This window comes from Phasianus colchicus, chromosome 1, assembly GCF_987193195.1.
Source record: "Phasianus colchicus chromosome 1, bPhaCol1.hap1.1, whole genome shotgun sequence".
Taxonomy (NCBI): Eukaryota; Metazoa; Chordata; class Aves; order Galliformes; family Phasianidae; genus Phasianus; species Phasianus colchicus.
Genome location: NC_143436.1, coordinates 35,252,114 through 35,266,196, shown reverse-complemented (window position 1 = coordinate 35,266,196; position 14,083 = coordinate 35,252,114). Strand labels below are relative to the sequence as shown.

The following is a 14,083-nucleotide window of genomic DNA, read 5'->3' as shown; positions in this document are numbered from 1 at the left end:
GTAGAGGTGCCAACAAGTAATTTGTAAGGAAGATTCCACTGGAACTGTAAGGAGTTTACACAGTTAGATTCCATGGGGCTTTCAGTATGAGGAACATCTCTGCATCTGCTTTTGCAGCAGATTTCACATGTTGATCACAACAGCCCTTTCATCAGAAGCCCTGAGAAATCTGTTCTTTTATATGTCTTCAGTGGTGTAGGGAGTTTGGCTCATATTTCCAATCCTGAATGCTGTCAGAAGTCACATCTGTGTGTGGTTTTCTGCCATACATACATCATCCTTGAGGATTCTGTCATCCAGTCACACAGAGCTGAACCCAACTGATCAATGGGATATTCAAACCTCTGTGTCTTATAGTTGCTTCAAATGAGTCTGCACAATGTGCCCATGAACAGCAATATTATATATACTGTGCAGCAATGTAAGGGAGTTTTCACCTCAAGTAAAATTTAGGGATCAGCTAATGAAAACAAATGAACACTGACAAAGGTTGCTCACAGGCAGAATAACTGATGTTGCCATTCTCACCTCAAGAACAGTAACCTCTGAATGGAAGGGAAGACGGATGGCAGCAGAGATCAGAAACCATAAGGTCATGTCGCCCACCTTCTAATGAATAATCATCATATTCTGTGCACTCCGTGGCCTTATTATTGAACAAAGTCACACATCCTTTTCAGAGGTTATAGATACAAGGAATGGAGCTCAGACTTCTGTCATTGCCAGTCTCAGATCTCATCACAGTAACTGAATTGTTTCTGAAGGGCTAAAGTACAGATTGTATCAGTGCCCTGTGTGCAAATGTATGTATGTGTATGTGAGTGAGAGAGTTAGAGAGTTTGATGATTTACTGTTGTTCAAAATGAATATTTTTGACTGCTTAAAATATCCTTGTGATTTAAAGATTGTTATTTTCACAATCCAATCATGAAAATCAAAATTGTGAGAAAAATCTACTGCAGTGTTCAGTGTGCATTCATTGTTTTGAGGATTATACAAACACCAACCAGATTTCTTTCTCCAAGTCAGTACAAATGAAGATTCACTGTTCAGTGAATTAAGCTGTCTATGGATATCTCTTCAGATAATTCTGTAGCTCACGTGTCACTAATACTTAGCATACTAAATCTCTTCTTTAAAGAAAATAATAATCTTGTTAATTTTTTCATCTTGAACATAGTAGCTGACATTTATGTGTGGTTACTGTATTTATAGGTTACTTATGCTGTGGTATGAATACAAACTGAAGTTCATGGTTTTAGATAACAGAGAACTGAAGATTTTCAGTCATACTCTTAGAAGAAAAGGTTTGATAAAGGTTGAATGGGTTGAATTTTTCTTTAGGACATTTGATAAGAGTAGGAATGTCTAATGCTCTGTAGTCGTTGTGACCATTTATTTTGAATTCTTAGAAAATTAACTGCATGTTCTGGAATTTTAGTATATATGTGTATAAAAGAAGGCTCTGAGGAGACCTTATAGCGGCCTCCTCGTACCTGAAGGAGGCCTGCAGGAAAGCCAGGATGGGACTTTTTATAAGGGCAGATAGCAACAGAATGAGGGCAAATGGTTTTAATTTGGAAGAGGGTAGAGTTAGACTAGATATCAGGAAGAAATTCTTTACTGTGAAGATGGTGAGACACTGGAACAGGTTGCCCAGAGAGCTTGTGGATGCCCTCTCCCTGGAAGCACTCAGGGCCAGGCTGGATGGGGCTGTGAGCAACCTGCTCTAGAGGGAGGTGTGCCTGCCTGTAGCAGAGGGTAAGAGGATCTTAAAGGACTCTTCCAACCCAAACCATTCTATGATTCTGTGTTTGCTGTGTGTGAGTCAGTTACTTCAGAGAGACAGCACTGACAAGTGCTTGGTGAGATATAGTGTTTGTCATTTTGTGTGTTCTTCTGTGTGTTCTTCACTTTTCAGTGTTGTGAAGACATTTATCTTCACACCTTGTTGCAACTCCCTGCCTTAGGAGCCCAAAGTCTAAATGACATTGAGCTGATGCAATAGTGAATAATAATAATAATAATTTTCATGCCTTGACAAATTGCTGTTCTAGCACAAGGAATATTGTGAATTTAGGTGCATTAATACCTTTATAAAACTAAGCAACATTTTATGAAATAACCAACATTTGGGAGTTTTAACTGAAGTTTCTGGAAACATCCCCTGAACTTTTATATCCCTTTTGACACTTAGAAAATTTGGCCTTCTAAATAGCATCCAGTGTTACTTGTCTGTGGGCAGGTTATTCACATTGTTGGTTCTCTTGCCACAGATGCAGACACATCCCAGCAAAGCATTTTGGTAGCAGGAGGACTACCAGTTGCATTCCCTAGTAACACTAGGTTGCAGCTGCTTTTGGTTTTGCTTGGGGTCAGGATCTGACTTCTGACAGTATGTAGGTCAGCTCTAAACAACTTTGGAAAGGGTCAGTAACCCTTCCACGGAGGGTGTATGGCCATGTGGAAAGCATTGGGTGCTATTTCCTCCAGACATATGCCTGATACAATATTATAATCCCAAGGTGTTTTTTTTCAAGCTTGAGACCTGGCAGTACCTTTGACAACATAGCTGTCCAAGCCACTTGATGCTCTGTCATTCCTGAGACATGGACTGCAGATGTCCTATCCTATTCCCAAGGAAAGTTCTGGCCATTACAGCCAGGAGAAATCTTTTTTTTTTTCTTGTCTTCTTTTAAAGAAAGGTAAATGATCCTATCCTTTGCTTTGCACACGTTTAAATAGTCTGTGAAAAGACGCAAGTAAATACATATTTCCAGGATACATGATCTAAATTTTCCAGTGTAGCACGAGATTGTGACGTCTCCCTGTGCCTGTTGAAGGTTCCTTCTTGTAACATTCATATTCACTTAAGGGGATTCCAGTGCTCCTTTCTTTGGCCAGTTATGTAAAAAAAAAAAGACCTTTCATCACTGTGGGGTGTGAAACTGCTGTATCAATTGTAAACCCCAAAATGTTGTTTTTATCCTTTCCCATTTAACTGTATTGAAAGTGCAGTGTTGATGAGCAAAGACCAAATGCACAAAGAAGTACTGTAATTCTGTAGAGGTTACATGGATCTCAGACTTGGTTTATTTTACAGGAAAAAAAAGGTTGAAATAATCATTTTATAATTAAAGTCAAATGAGCACAAACTGTGAAATCAGTGCACTGAGTTTAATTCCTTTCATCCCCAGAAGCAGGGAATGGATTAAGCTTCTCTCTGGAGCAGAACTGGCTCACTTAAGATGCAGAATACATTATTCATGTGATGAGGGCACATGTCATATTTATCATGTCTTCACATGGCACAAAATCAACAAGCAGCAGATCCATTCAAAGGGATTTACAGAATTGATGAAATTATAGTTAATTTAAATTATGGGCATTCATATAATTGCAGTTTGAGGCCTGAACTTAATCTTGCAGATGTGTAGGTGTTGTAATTATATATAAATGATTGTTAAAAATGTTTTAGTTTTGCCATCAGGATTTCTTAATTGTAAAAGGAAGGCTTAAGTTAGCATCAACATGACGAGCAGTCTTGTGCAAAATAAGAAACAAATGTATTTTTTTCTCTGAACCTTGAAATTTAGACTTAACTGGTGTGCATAGGGTTGTCTGAAAGCTCCCATTTATTTCCATGGAAACTACAATGATACAAAGAGCATGATAACACTATTTGATAGAGCAAATTCTCAGGCACAAAACGCTATTTTTCAATGTTGTCATCGTCATTAATTTCAGAGCAGCCCTCATATAATGAACCCCTGTTGTTACTCTGCCCATATAGTAGACTACAGAGGCAGTGGGGCTGCATGCTGCAGCTCACCCAGGAAGCTATCATTGCCAGACTGGTGTTAGACACATAAATGCAAAGAACGTGTTTTTAAGCTCATGGTGAGACCCTTCCCTCAATATCACAGATGCAGTTGGAAGCATCTGACATTTGAAGTATCTAGTGCTCTCATTGGCTGATCTCTTGGTTTAGATGGCTGAGGTTCCCATGGATTTCTAGGCTACCACTGGTATGCCTGAGAGCAAATGTGTGCTTGGCACAGAGCAAGTTCGGGATCAACAGCACTTGAGTCAAAGACGTTTTTTCTGTGGTTGTCTATCCCTGTGAGAGCTTTATGGAGAGCATCAGATACTCCAGCAGTAGTGATACAGTGTCAAAACCTGATGATGCTGTGAAGAAGACATTTTGAAACATAAGCTAAAGATGAGCCTTAGCTGGGTGCTGAATGCAGGCAGGCCTGGAGAGATCTGTTCCCACGCCTTCCAAACTGAAATCCAATGCCTTCTTATCTGTTGAAACAACATGGAGAAGTCTGTCGACACTAATGCCGTGTAAATTGCTTGCTTAAGTTATTTGTCTGTTTTCAATTCACTTGCTGAAACCTAGAGCAGAATCACACAGGCATGAAAATAATTACACATTAGAAAAAAAGACACTGTAAATTTGAGACTGATTAAAATATTTTGTAAAACCTAAAGCAAGAGGGATTTTTGGTTTTAGCTCAATTCTGTAAGCGCTTTTTATTGATTCTAAAGAGTTTTTATTAGGAAAAAAATTTAAAAAAAAAGCTGAAGTGTTCCGACTTCTCTGTGTTTTATTTCTGGTGGCTGAAATTATGAGAAGTTTCAGTTAAACTCTGCAAATAGTTTTGTTTGGGTCAAAAGAGTATTTTTAAGGGAAGAACTTACTTTTACCCCATCTATTTGACATAAAATTGAAAAAACAATAATTTTTACTTCTTGCACCTATCTGCACTATGGAAGAGTTCCAGAAGTGTGAAGTGTTCAGGAGCTCAGAACAGCCTCAGTGCATGTTGTGCTGGGTGGCCATTGGAACTCTCAGTGAATCCAGTGTTAGGGCCTAGCTGGGAGAGCACAGAACTGGAGCTCTCACTCTCTGAACAAAATTCCTGTTCAATGAATCGGCACCAAATAACGAGAAGACACAGTGGGAGTATTTCTCAAGCAGAGGAAGTTTCTTTTTTTTTTCTGAGACAGAAGAACAGCACAGCTGCCTGCCTCCTGCACTGCTTACACCCCCAGCCAGTGCTCCTTGATGTCTCAGCCCTAACCACGCTGCCTTTGATCCCACAAAGCCCTCATGCTCCAGCTCAGCCAGCCTTGAGACCCCCGGAGCTGCTGCACCCACCCGCAGCTCGCCCAGCATCCTCCTACCCCACAGCGATGTCTGCTCTGCTGAACAGGCAGATTGCTTTTATAGTGAGAGTACACGCCAACCCTGCAGGAAAGTCCAACTGGGTGTTATAAAGTATTCCACTGACGTTTTTCCCACCATGGGAGCCTGTGTTCCTCTCTGAGAGACGATGATTATTATTAATCATTTGCATGTTTTGTACGCAGTTGCACAGTTGTATTAACGGGTCGGTTGATAAAGTAGGTCACTCTACTCTGAAGGAAAATTGTCAAGACTTTGAAGCCTGAAATTAAACTGACCAGATTTTTCAGTTCCTTTGTACATACACGAGTAGTGCACCCTCTTGCCAGTGTACCTGATTCTTTGAAGCATGCTATAGTACAGCTTTCCTATTTTGGTGGTGTTTGATCTCAAAAACAGAGCTCGCCATCCAGCTGAAGGGGAAACACAGAATGGATGTAGCTGGAGTGCATCCACAGCTCCAGCTCTGCTATCGCCATTATTATCAGGCTTGCAGCCTCATTTTTGAGGAGTTTGGTGACAGAATATTAATATAAAAATGAAATGTTAACAAACTTAATTTTACTCTACACTGAATTGTGAACTGTTGAGCTGGAATGGAGTGCTTGCAAGCAAAAAAATCATAAAATGCCCTGCAAAGGATGATATTTACAGAGCTGCTATCAACAAAAAAAAGAGACTTATTGCATGATGTAGCATCCTCTGTAATGGCTTAGGACACAAAATATTCCTAGGAGAAATAATGACATAATAAATTATTGTAGTAACAACAGTAATTAACACCCTGGGAATTTTCAGCCTCTGTGATGTTCACATATACAATCTGTATTGCAGACGAAAGGAGCAACACAGTTTTCTTCTGTCCATTGGCTCTGAACACATTCAGGTCCCATCATCTGTTCATAAAAACACAGAAGAATGCCATGTTCCTCCTCCCTGACCCCCAGCCTGCTGTGCAGCAAAATGTTCACGTTGTGTCTCAGGCTGTACCAAATGTGGCTCTCCTGAGGGGTTTGTCTGCTGCCCTCAACCCATCAGCTCAAATGTAGGTCAGCTGGAAACCAAAGAATTTGAAAGACCTCAGGACTTTCCTCGGTATGGTTTTAGTTCCGTGGTAACACGCAGAAATATCAGCTTAACCCTGAAAATAAGAATGCCTTGCTATAAGAAAAAACATAATTGTGTTAAATTATATGTAATTCCAGGATCCAGTGTAGGTTAGGTAGAGCCAGAACATGTGATCCCTTTATGACATGCTTGAGCTGCTAATATAAAACTGCACTAGCTGAATATAATGTGTGTGTGTGATATGCTACAATTTAAGTGAGAAAAAGGTCTGTACAGTGTAATGTAATAGCAGAATAGACATTGTGTATTATTTTTCTTTTACAAGATAATCCTAGAAATAATACAGAAATACAGAAAGTAATGCAGGGAGATAGGAGGAAATGAAAAAGAAATCCACGTGGATTAAATAAAAAATTCAAACCTGTGATGTGATATGAGGATAAAAGTTTCATTAATGCCATTGTTCAGGACAGAAGACAGCTCTCATGTTTTTCTGCCTATAACCCAGCTGTTGCAATCTGAACCAGTTGCACAGTGACCAACAAAGGTGATGGACAGAAGATCTATCTCCATTGGTGGAGGTTTTTCTACATGCAGACTCATCTTCAGAGTTCTGTTTTCCCCTGTGATTAGGATGGCATAGACAAGACAATGTATATCCCAAATCAGCTGTTCTCATGCCCACAGTTTACCCCGTCCCATTCCTTCTGTAGGAGCCCTTCAGGCTCCAGTGCCAGGGAAGCTACATTGATGGAAGTGATCCTGTCTGCTTTCTGATGTGGTTCTGCTGATTTCAGTAGGTCTCTTGGAGAGGTTTGCCATGGGACTGCCACCTTCTCCAGCAACATTGTGTAACTTATCCCCATCACCTTCCTCAGCCTCATCACAACCGGCCTTGCCTTTCACTTCAGATTTTGTAAGCACTCAGGTTTCACAGATGCAGCGTTATCTGCCTAATCCTTTGTTCCTTAGCAGAATGTTAAGTAGTCTTCTGGCTAACTGGTTTTGTAGATAAAAAGCATATTCTGCTTGGGGAAACCACCACAAAATCATCCCCTTCCTTTTTTTTAATTCTCATTGTAAAACAAAAGAGCTGATTACAGAAGTAAAACCTGAAAATAATGTACATATACATCTATTTATCAGTAAATGCAGAGCTAGGAAGTTGAAGTGTGCATCTACAGAAGCACTTTTTCCTCCATTTGCATTTATTTCATAGACACTTTTACTGTGTGCTTTTTAAAATTGGCACAGAAAGCTCAGGTTTGCCACTGAAGATATTTTTAACATTTAGAAATCCATTAACCATCACCTCTGTAGTCACAAATATTATGGTTAGTATTGTGGGTCATTTCCTAGGAGAAGCAAGTGCTCTGACCTGTGAAATGCAGATCACAGACTAGTAAGCTTTTCTGCACTTGAGGTGTTTATTATATCTGCAAAGTCATTTGCTGATTTTCATGTTTGATGAGAGACTGCAGTTGCTGTATCATTTATAGTCTTGCCTGTTCGCTGAGTGTTTGTTTAACCTGCTGGAGGTTTATCAAATGGGCTGTGCAGCATCTGCAGAGCTACATCTCTTTTGCTTCTCCTCTCTACTGGAAATTTCTGAATTTGCTTTTTCATTTAATATTGAAAAAGAGGAGTCTTCTTCCTTGCCCTTCCTTCCTTCCACCAAAATAACTTTGTTGGAATGGGTTTCATACATGTCAACCATGTAGATGTTTCATACACAGATAAACCCAAAAGAAATCTCTCTCACAGAAAATGAAAAAAGCCCAATGAGTTCTTACCTAAACAAGATTTCTGTTGATTTATTTATAGAATTTGTTTACTGAGCAACAATTACATTACCACGCTAATGCTTTTCAATACTGAAAGGGATTAGAAGAGAGATCTAATTTCATTCATCTCATGATAAATGAGAAAGAAAGTACATTAGTGGAAATAATGAGAAAAATACACTTTTTGAAATATCCAGCTGATACGAGACCACTGTCTGAGAAATGTCTGAGAAGATAAATATCTTCAAAATATTTTCAATGTTATAAATTTTGATTATGGGTGCAGTCAATAACAGTTTTGTAGCTGATGGTACCGAACACCTTCATTTATGCATATTTGGGTTAAGTTGTATATAATTTTACCAAACTTCAGGCTTTCAGAATATAATTTACTTAATTATTCCTGCAGCAGTTTTTCTCAGCAGTTTTTGTTTGTTTGTTTGTTTGTTTGTTTAGCTATTTGCGGTATGATAAAGATAAAACCCAATATACTGTCTCTAAGGACACTAAATAACTCTCACCACTCTCTGGCTCTGTATCTATACTATACATGCACATCTGGGGGTAGAGATGGCAACTGTGAGAGAGTAGTTCTATGTTCAACAAATGTATCTCTGCACCATCCTTTGCATGTGCTCTACTAGCCATTTGTTAGTTGAATCATAGACTCTTTAAGGTTGGAAAAGACCAGCGAGTTCATCTAGTCCAACCCTCACCCAACACCACCATGCTCACGAAACCATGACCCTCAGTGCCACATCTCTGTGTTTCTTGAACATCTCTAGGATCGTTGACTCCACCACCATTCTGGGCAGCCTGTGCCAATGCCTCACCACTCCTTCTGAGACAATTTGTTTTCTAATATCCAACCTGAACCTCCCCTGCTGTAACTTGAGGCCATTACCTGTTTCTGACTGAAGATATGCTGGGGAGCTTCAGGGCATCTCCTGGGGTTGGGAGTGCCATCTCCTGGTTGTTTTCCTGCATGACTTCAGCTTGCTTTCTGAATCCACACAGGAAAAGCATCCTTGTGATGCTTGACTTCGTTCGCTTTACTCAGAAGGTTGGTGATGTCTGTTGAAAAATTTATTCTCCTTTAAAGGCTTCAGTTGGAAGAGAGAGCAGGCTGTAGGGGCCTTGTGAGGAGAGAGAAACCAGGAAAAGCCAAACAGGTAGAAAGTTGTGTGCTCCTTAAAAGCCATGGTAAGAGGGAATGAACACAGTGAGATCTCTAACCGTGTGCTTGTGTAACTGATCCCAGTCAGTGGCTGAACACAAGACTCACCAATGCCAATAATTTATGTTGTCCACCAAACAGTTGTGAAATTTTACTTTGGCAGTCTCTTGTGGAACAGCCATTTGCAGATGCCAGTTTCTTTGTTTTAGGTAACTGAGTACCTAAAGCTTGATATTGGCTTCTTGAAGACCACTATATTTGCACATGATAGCAAGGTTGGGGTTTTGGAGAGGAGCAGAAATGGAGGGGGATTGTCTTTTAAGAAAAACGGTATTATATGAGAAGAAAAGTCTGCAAAGATGCTCAGCTTCCTCAATATATTCAAAATTTAGGAAATGTGTTAGAAAATTTTCATGCATTATCATTTTCACTTAAGTAGAAATGTATTAAGATATTGTCCTGTAAGTTATTACCAATCCAGTCAATACTGCATAAAGGTGGGTTCAACAGAAAAACTGATTTATGCATCATTTGGTTGAGATGATCCTCCTGGATCATCACCAGACAGGGGGAGTAAGCAGCAAACAGCAGATTCAAAAGGAATCAAACAATTTAATCAGCAAGAGGTTCGCAAATAGTTACTGCTAAGACTGAGGAGCAGTGTAGCCTCCATTATCACAGTGTCAGATGTTGGGGAACTGACAGGACTGTGCAGAATAGCCTTTTCTTGCTTTCCAATACAGAAAAAGACTAGATGGTGTGTTTTCTGACTCAGCAGGCAGAAGTTGAGAATATTTTTTATCATTTGCAGTTGTTAGATTATTTTATTTGTACGTTATAGTCAACCTATCTCTTTAATGACATTCCTAGTTTATTTTCTGATTCCTAATTTATTTTCCTCTTCACAGGATTTAATGTGTGCTTTTCATCTGTTTTTTTTTTTTTTCTGAATCTCCCATTCAGTTTCTGCAGTGATTATAAATTCAGGGAATGGAGATAGCAAAGGGATAATATATCACCTACCAAGATAACAGCTCTGTGACACCAAAATATACTATCCCAGATCCAGATAATAACTTGCTTTTTCTTTTTGACTGTATCAGTAGGTCAGAGCTCTCCTTTGAAAAAAAAATGTAATGTTTTCGCTTTTTGCTTGTTTTTGTTGCAGAATTCTGTGTCCATAATATGAAGTAGTTTAATGTGTTTCATGTTGATGGAGAAGCGACTGCTAATTTTCTTTTTTGTTGTTGTTTCATGCATTTTCATGCTTTTTATCCACTTGGTATCAAAAGAAGAGAATGTATTTTGGTCCTTATGCATCTTCCTGATCACAAAGATATGCATTTATGCCTCATGGCACAGAATATAGGAGTTGGACTTCCTGTTTCTGTGAGACTTTAAGTTAACTACAGCATCATTACAGACTAGGTTTTGTTTTGTATTTAAAAGTGCAGTGGTAAGGACAAAGCACTTATCCTTTCAGTTAATATCTGATCTTTATCCTTAGCTGTGAATTTAGGTAGAGTCAGTTGGCCAGAAGAGACCTTGGTGACCATCTATACAAAATATGTAACTTCCCTGAATTTACTTCTATTTCATCTTGTGTTTGAATTACACTTTGGAGGAACATCCATTCTACTAAAGTTGCTTGCAGTCCATCTTATCCTTTTGTGATCATTTAACCTCACTGCTTTTCTTTTTAGGTTGAATACATGTAGTTTCTGCTTCCCCTCATTTGTGGTAGAGTCATCTTTCATCAAAATTCAGTTCATCCTTTATAGGTACTTCACTATGAAATCACCTTTTAATCTTTTCCTTGTTAAAGTAAACAGATCGTGCTTCTCCAATCTTCTGCTCCCAGGCTTCCTTAACTATTGGAAAAAGTCTTTTCTGAGTCTTCTGCCCTCTCTTTGGTTATTAATATTCTTATCATTTCAGAAGAATAAGATAAAGCATCTGAGTGATGATCAGTAAATACAAAGGGGTGCTAAGGAATCTGTGTAAAACTGCTTTGTTTATATGGTCATAGTTTTATTATTCTGCCCAGTGAGGGTTTTGATCACCCGTCAGGATTCCCAAATCCTATTTGTCTGCATTACTTTCATAATTAATTTACTGGCATGTTTCTATCCATATCTTATACTCGTATACAAGTATATACTATATCTAGTATACCACTAGAGTGACTTTATTAACTTCCTAGATGAAATACTAATTGGTAGAATGCAGATGTTTATCTTCTTTATTTATTATCCTTGTCCTAATTCCAGATCCCATTCTCACTTTATATCTGCATGTTCTTAGGAATCTACTGATGTTGTGAGAAGAAACACAGGCAGGCTCTTCAGAAAAGTCACACTTACTAACAAGCTGAAAGGAGTACAAAAGAAGTACAGAAAGAAAAATAAAAGATGTATTTTAATAGGAGAAAATAAGAATGAAGCCAAAACAGAAAGTGCTTTTAATGCTTTTATCCACAGAAGACAGTGCTGGAAGGACAGTGAATATCAATCCAGGCAGGAACAAGTGCCGGTTTTCAGCGCCAATTAATTTTATCATTGAAGCAAACCAGGCCAGCTTAATAATTAACAGTGAGAAAGGATTCTATCAAGACTTTCTTCCCTTCTTAGAATGACATTGTGACCCCAAATACTTGTCAGATAAATGATACAGAAAATGAGCATTGACCTCAGTGGTAGTAAAAACCCAATGCTACAGATAAGAGCAGAACATGTGCTGCAGCTGAGTATTAGGTATCATTGCAAACCAGGGGTGATCATATTTGATTATATACTATGAATATTGATGCCAAGAACATTGCTCCTGTAAACAAGACTGAAAAATAAACATTTATAAGAGGTCGCATAGGGAAATCTTGTTATGAAACCAAGGCTGTAGCATTGTAGACCAAATCTAGCAAAAATAGCTAATGCTGCACTACAATTGAAATAATATTTTTAAAATAACTTACATGGAGTATATTCACATGGGAGTAAATACATCTGCTTTTCCAAAAAGTTTTCAGATTGGGTTATGATATATTATTAGTTTTGGAATTGAAAATTTAAAAATGTAGCAAGTGTATTTGAAAGTCATTTCAAACTTGTAGCTACAAAGCCAGATGGCCAGTAAGGTATTTCTGTAACTTTATGTTAAGGTAGGAACCTCTGATGAGTCCATTAAGATCCAGGAGTTTTATTCCTTAACCGCTAACTAAAGGTAATGGAGCAGCAGAGAACAGACAGTGGATGGAAATGCAATAAAAATCACAGAGCTCGACTTATTTAACCCCACACCACTGAAAATAATAGGCAAACTGTTTAAGTAAACCAGCTGGGATAATAACTGAACATGATTGTAATGTACAGTAAGATGCACTTTCCCTGGTCTGTGCTAAGGGTGCCTGGAGACTGAATATTTTTGACAAGCTGTGAGTACATTTTACTGTACCTGTTTTACATATAGAGAAAGTTGAAGTTGAGTCTAGAACATTTTACGTGCTGATCCGGTGCACATGTCAATGTATTTGCATTGGGACCTGGGCATCAGAAGACATTATATTTTGTATTCTTCCAATGCATATATATTTTAAAAATAAAACATATCAAAATGATACCAAATATTCTTACCACGTGGTGGGAATTACATTGGTGGGTATCTTAAGTCCATTGTGAGCTGAAAGGAGTGGGGAGCAACATGCAGGCTGCTTCTTAGGTATAAGTTATCATCTATTGTGGGTCTTCACTGGGGAAGAACACCAGGACTGTATAGAACTGTAATAGTCTGAAGATCACCTGCTCTCGACTTAGCTAAAACGAAGAGGGAAAGAACATCCAGGGCAAACATTCTTCTTGCAGGTGTTCTGTGGATGTATAAGTTAGGATTTTCCTGGAAGCTGTTGCAGCCAGGTGAAGATAGGCTGGTTGGAGGTATGAATTTTGCAATGTTTCTAAATGAGCAAAGCTTCAGGGTAGGCGTGGTGACATCACCATGGAAGTGCTCTCTCTCTTTTTTTACTTGATAAGTTAGTCTGAATTTTATTGGTTTCTTTTTTCCCATTATGACTTCATGTCTGGTAGGAGGGTCTGATGTTACACCCACACTCACATAAACACACTGGGGGAAAATTTTTAATGTAAATCTGCCCTTAGCAGAAAAGGCTTTTTGGGGGTGGGACCTGCAAGACATTTATGCAGAGCAAACTTAGAAAAAAAATTTGTAAAATAGTTGAAATTGTTTTACAAATGCCAAAAAAAAAAAAAAAAAAAAATCAGGAGGACAAATATGTTTACTGGATTGTTCTGCTCAGGAACATTTACTTTCAGTCACAATAATTGTGGAGGAGGTGACCTCCAGAATAAGTTAAATTGTGGGAATTACAATAGAACCTCTCTAGAAACATTAGTGATTCTTTAGGCTTCTCCAGTTTAGAGAATATTAGACACCACCAGTTGGACTCTCCTTCTCTCCTATGAAGGATTTGAGTGTAACCATGGGAAATCCAAATTTATACCCATAAATGATTGCTGATCTTTCTGTCCCTTGTAATGAACTGATTATTGCATGCTTACGAGTAAAAACAGATTCTAGCATGGCAAACGTTTTTGTTGGCATAAATCTAAGCCCCATAAGGTGCATTAAAATTGGCACAGTGCACTCTAATTAACTGTGTTAAGGTAAATAATGTTGTCAAAATCACAGAAACAAGAAATGTGGCTGCATGCTTGGCATATGGTATCCTTCATCTGTATGTCCAAACTCTAGCATAGGATGTTGGTTAGGGATAAAACAAACTCTTAAATCTGAGTACCTGATGCAAGTTCAGGACTGGAGCAACATCCCCAAGGATTTTTATGTCTG

At 38.6% G+C, this 14,083-nt stretch overlaps 1 protein-coding gene across 7 annotated transcripts in view; it reads left to right on the top strand.

Annotated features, from left to right (window-relative positions):
* Positions 1-14,083, top strand: part of GRIP1 (glutamate receptor interacting protein 1) — a 313,106-nt gene that overhangs the window by 213,449 nt on the left and 85,574 nt on the right. The window lies entirely within an intron of this gene.